Raw genomic sequence first — 6,000 nt, forward strand, 5'->3', positions numbered from 1 at the left:
TGATCGAGGCCAAACGAGGCTTGTGTGATTGGCTGCTCTGTGATACCGACAAGGCTGTTCACGAACAAGAGTTCACGTGCTTTACATAAGGTTCTCAAACGCGGGTTATCCACATTTTCAGAAGCTATATGACACGGATTCGTGGAACAAAACAGCTAGTCGTTCCGAATTGAAAAGTGAATTATTGAGACGAACGTAGTGTACCGATGAGCTGCGGCCGCTGAACCGACTGGTTACGGCATGTAGATTGTTATACAGCAAGGCCGCTGTTATGGACCACGGGACCATGTACCTACACGGCCCTGTGTATGAACTTACCCAACTGTTTCAAGCAGACGATAGAGGTTGTGTTCTTATACTCCATGCATATATCATGGCTCAACTAATCGGCATTCCTGTTTGAATCGGGGATTTCGCTGCTATAAAGTAACTTAATTAATATTACGACACATTATACCCCAACCCAATTTAATCCCTATAACACAATAAAAACGTTTGTCGTTTCGTTAAATCAAGGACCTGTTATCTAGGTCCGTGGATAAATCTAACATTTGAAACCTCCCAGGGATGCGTACAGTTACAAAGCAAATTTAACCATGTCAAATCTAAGTTAACATAACTCCCAATTGACACCACCTTGCGTTGTTCAGCTCCTTCTGCCGGCTACAGAATGATGAATGTTCACATCACATTTACTTCGTATCAGTAACACCTTATGAAACTCAATCTGTAGATTCAAATGATAAATGAATCTAAATACGGTTAGATCCGTTTCAAGCAATTCACAACGAGTGCAATGACAGTCACAGCAAGTTTCACCCAAAGATGTTATCAGTAGGGGGTATTGAATTTTTATAAGATTCTTGTATACATGAATATGACACGCAAAAATGCATTCGAGAGCTGTACATTCGCATGCAGCGCGTGGTTAACCTCATGTTTAACGTACGATACACATCGTAGGACCATTATGACCCAGAGTCAGCCAAATCGGACATTTTACCCACCCGATACTCACTTGTTGGATCCTGCGACAAGCGTTTGGTTCTGGGTAGAACATTCTACACCGGAATCACTTTACGGGCTTCCTAGATCGAAGTTTCATTTCACATCTACCCTAGCACTAACCCCAACACCAAAGTCAAATCAAGATTTATGAAGCGTCGAGGGGGCAATTCCCTATTTTGACTCGTACCATATGTTCTCGTACATTGCTGTTGTTTTTTCTTCAGATTTGGAGTTGCATGTGTTTGTGGTCGGTGCCTCCGGTGGGGCAGGATAAGCTCACCTTTGCGCGAACACCTGATCTCATTACTAGTTGATAGTGATTCATAAAGCCATGTTTATGATATAGTCGGAATCGTACAATGCACTCTGCTTTTGGAAGAGGTTGTTTATAGTTATTGGAATGTTGTTGTGTTTTTGTCGCTTTTATTTAACAAGAGAGTGAATGCGTTGTTCCTTAACACCACATGCTTGGTGTATTATTCCAACAACCTTGACAGTATTATTTATACAACCTTGACAGTACTATTCCAACAACCTGACAGTATTATTCATACAACCTCGACAGTACTATTCATACAACCTTGACAGTACTATTCCAACAACCTTGACAGTATTATTCTAACAAAATTTGACAGTATTATTCATACAACCTCGACAGTATTATTCATACAACCTTGACACTATTATTCATACAACCTTGACAGTTTTATCCATACAACCTTGACAGTATTATTCCAACAACCTCGACAGTATTATTCCATACAACCTTGACAGTATTATTCAAACAACCTTGAAAGTTTTATCCATACAACCTTGACAGTATTATTCCAACAACCTTGACAGTTTTATTCCAACAGCCTTGACAGTACTATTCCAACAACCTTGACAGTTTTATCCATACAACCTTGTCAGTATTATTCCAACTACCTTGACAGTTTTATCCATACAACCTTGACAGTATTATTCCAACAACCATGACAGTTTTATTCTAACAACCTTGACAGTACTATTCTAACAACCTTGACAGTATTATTCCAACAAATTTGACAGTTTTATCCATACAACCTTAACAGTATTATTCCAACAACCTTGACAGTTTTATCCATACAACCTTGATAGTATTATTCCAACAACCTTGACAGTTTTATCCATACAACCTTGACAGTATTATTCCAACTACCTTGACAGTTTTATCCATACAACCTTGACAGTATTATTCCAACAACCTTGACAGTTTTATTCTAACAACCTTGACAGTACTATTCTAACAACCTTGACAGTACTATTCCAACAAATTTGACAGTTTTATTCATACAACCTTGACAGTACTATTCAATCAACCTCGACAGTATTATTCATACAACCTTGACAGTACATTTGTTCACGAAGTCAACTACCATAAACTCAGTTTTTGTTTTGTTAAATATCTCAGAATATTTTCACCACACAAAGATCATACATTGGTACAAACCCTAAAACAACACAATAAAACTAAAAAGGACGATAGTATGAATTGATAATGTTTTCAAACCGAAAAGAACCTAGTTTTCTACTCGTGGGTGTCGCGCCAAATGACATCAAAAGTAAAGATGAAAATATCTAATTTTTTATTGAGTGTCGTATAAACATACTACCACGGTTATGCTCCGCCAGCCGTTCGGTGTCTGATAAACGTTGGATTTAGTTTCAGATATTAATTAATAATTGGGCTAGAAACGTGCCCAAATCATGCCTCATGTGCTCAGGTGAAATCACATTTTTTTACTGTTCAGAGAGAAAATGGTAGTTGCTACCTACCAACTTCCAGTTTGGCATGGACAGCGCTCAACCCCTGTGCCTATTGTTATGCATATACAATTCGTTAATATGGTGTGAAGGGGTGAAGGCGTGAAGTATTATGGCCCTTGTTTCTGCACAACAAGGCCCCGTGTGGGGATTCCGGGCTAGAGAATTGATTCCCGATAACCAATACTCGTCACAAGAGGCGACTGAAGGGATCACGGCCATGTTCCACAAAGTGTTCTTAAAGTAGCGTTACGACCATCGTAAAGTATGGGACTTACCATCATCTAAGCACTACGACCATGGTAAGTTGATGTTAAAGTATGGGACTTACCATCATCTTAGCACTACGACCATCGTAAGTCGATGTTAAAGTATGGGACTTACCATCATCTTAGCACTACGACCATCGTAAGTCGATGTTAAAGTATGGGACTTACCATCATCTTTGCACTACGACCATGGTAAGTTGATGTTAAAGTATGGGACTTACCATCATCTTAGCACTACGACCATGGTAAGTCGATGTTAAAGTATGGGACTTACCATCATCTTAGCACTACGACCATCGTAAGTCGATGTTAAAGTATGGGACTTACCATCATCTTAGCACTACGACCATCGTAAGTCGATTTTAAAGTATGGGACTTACCATCATCTTAGCATTACGACCATCGTAAGTCGATATTAAAGTATGGGACTTACCATCATCTTAGCACTACGACCATCGTAAGTCGATATTAAAGTATGGGACTTACCATCATCTTAGCACTACGACCAAACGTCAAAAGAAATGATTACGTACATTTGCATCGCCGTCATAAGTAGATTTGTCGCCGCCAGCTACATCCAAAGTTGCCTGCAGTGAGGTCACATATATGCACAGATATTAATGTTGGACAAAAGATAACACGTGACGCACAGTTAACATCATTGTTGCTCAGTTGTAAGCTGTGGTAACACTATCGTTGAAATGTTAACGGTGTGCTGTCGTAATTGACATACACGTTATAATCAAAGACAGACGCAAACTATTTCTTATGATTCAGAATTGTACTTTTCATTAAATATCATTATTCTCATATTACAGCAAACAGTAAGGTTATTATTAAACGTGAACAATTTATATAACGTGCTATAATCTCACCAGGGCCGAACTTGCAACTGAGCGATTTGCCTGGCATGTCGCCTGTCAGATATGTTCATGGCTTTAAAATCAATACAAGGCAATTGTACAGGAAACAAAGAAACAAAAGTTGCAAAGAGGCGTTTAAAACTTTCTCGGAAGCTGAGAGCTACAATTTGGATTGTTTCAAGCGGTACAATTTGTTCAAATCAATAAAATAAGAAAAATAAATTGGGGAAAATTTTCAACTTTAACTTTTAAGAAAACCTTTGAAACCGATCGATCTGTCGGAAAGAGGTCCCCAACAGGTGACCAGAACCCTGCTCTGGTAGTAGCAGGCAACTAAATGTAACCGGGTGGTCATATGTTTGTTTGTTTGTTTTGTTAGGTTTTTTTTGTTTAACGCCGCACTTATATTCCACAAATATTCGAGCGATATGTCGACGGTCTGTAATAATCGAGTCTGGACCAGACAATCCAGTGATTGACGTCATGAGCATCAATCTACGCAATCGGTATACGATGACATGCATCAACCAAGTCAGCGAGCCTGACCTCCCGATCCCGTTAGTCGCCTCTCATGACAAGCATAGTCGCCTCATATGACAAGCATGGTTGGCAGAAAAGCAATTCTATCCCGGATCTTCACGGGTCGGGTGGTTTTATGAAAACATATTCAACGTGATCACGCCATTCTTCTGTTACGGCGTGAGTGTGTGATGACCTCTTGCATGCACTCTCGATTCTGCAGTATATCAGTCAGCATATGATCAGGAGCAAACACATTTGCATTTGATATACGTTCTCGTATGTCACTATTTTTGCAATCAAACCTGGCACATATACCCAAGCTTTCTGGACATTGCGCTTTCAGAAAGTGTCAGCAGTATGCCTGCCATATTACACGAACAACGATCGGGACACGATGACACGCCTCCAGCGAAAGAACATGTGCACCCGATCCCCATTATAATCACCCCTTGACAGGCAATCGAGATTGGTATAACAAAACTACGAAGTACTGTATATAAACAAACATTATTGTATTCCTCTTCATGCCCAAAACTTGTATAGCATGGGTATACAAATAGGAACATAATGGGAACTGTACATAAGAACATAGTTAAAGCAACTTTTATCTAAAAAAATATATTGTCCCCTTAAATTCTTGAAAAGAATAATTATGATTCAGACAGTTAAACAAAACATTGCCTGCCACAAAAGTGACGTTGTTGCAATGTGTTTTTCTTCCAGGCTCGTAGTTTTAAATATAAAATGTCTGGTTTTCCAACTATCACTGACCTGATAAATGCTGAAAGCTACAAGAGAAATCTGAAAAAAAGAATCTTCATGGAAAATGAAGTAGAAAACAACACAGATTGCTGAATAGTTAAGGAAAAATAGGTTCCTGGCATAACTTACACTGGTGTCATCGCGATGGCCGCTGAGCATGTGTATGTTAATCGCGCCAAGCTCCAAACTGTCTTGAGTTTCCTATATCACCTTACCCCCATTCCACAGCTTGACTCTAACACTATTCCCCCCAGTGTGTGTTTTCCATTGTCGATTCATTTCAAGGCCGATTTTTCAAAAGCGCTGTTACATATGTAACTCAATCAACTATAAGCATGGTTTGCAATAAAAGAGTGAAACTAAAATCAGCTTTACCTTCCAATGAGTGTGAAGTAACAGCCGAAGGTTCTTCTATGAAGCCCACAGGTCTGGCCGTGTTTGGTTTCTCCAGACTAAACATACAATTGTTGTCGGCCTCCTGCTGAAACGTCATCCGGGTCATGATCTCGCCGACTTGAGAGATGTGACCAGTCTACATCCGCCTGACATTTTGCACAACAAACTGGAGATTCGGTTCTGAAAGGAAATGCTACTAAATTGACATGAGGGTGACATTCGAAAGAAACAAGCTTAAATTGATGGCGCATTTCTTGTTTGTTGAACATTTTGTTGAAAAACAGTTTGAATAATCAGGCGGATGTAGAAGCGTGAGTGAGTTGAGCTTTTGCGCCTCTCTGGACCGCATTTAGGTTGAAAAGGCGTGCCAGTTTAATGTGGGAGGAAAGCCTAAA

General features: G+C 39.6%; 1 protein-coding gene across 1 annotated transcript in view; it reads right to left on the minus strand.

The window, feature by feature from the left end:
* Window positions 1-5,603, minus strand: part of LOC124120938 — a 65,827-nt gene extending 60,224 nt beyond the window's left edge. The window contains exon 1 of the mRNA XM_046483853.2: window positions 5,585-5,603. The gene's annotated coding sequence lies outside the window, so the exon portion shown is untranslated. The remainder of the gene's footprint in view (window positions 1-5,584) is intronic.
* Window positions 5,604-6,000: the final 397 nt, after the last annotated feature.

This window comes from Haliotis rufescens, unplaced genomic scaffold (assembly GCF_023055435.1).
Source record: "Haliotis rufescens isolate VD_foot unplaced genomic scaffold, xgHalRufe1.0.p SCAF_10, whole genome shotgun sequence".
In the NCBI taxonomy this organism is placed as follows: Eukaryota; Metazoa; Mollusca; class Gastropoda; order Lepetellida; family Haliotidae; genus Haliotis; species Haliotis rufescens.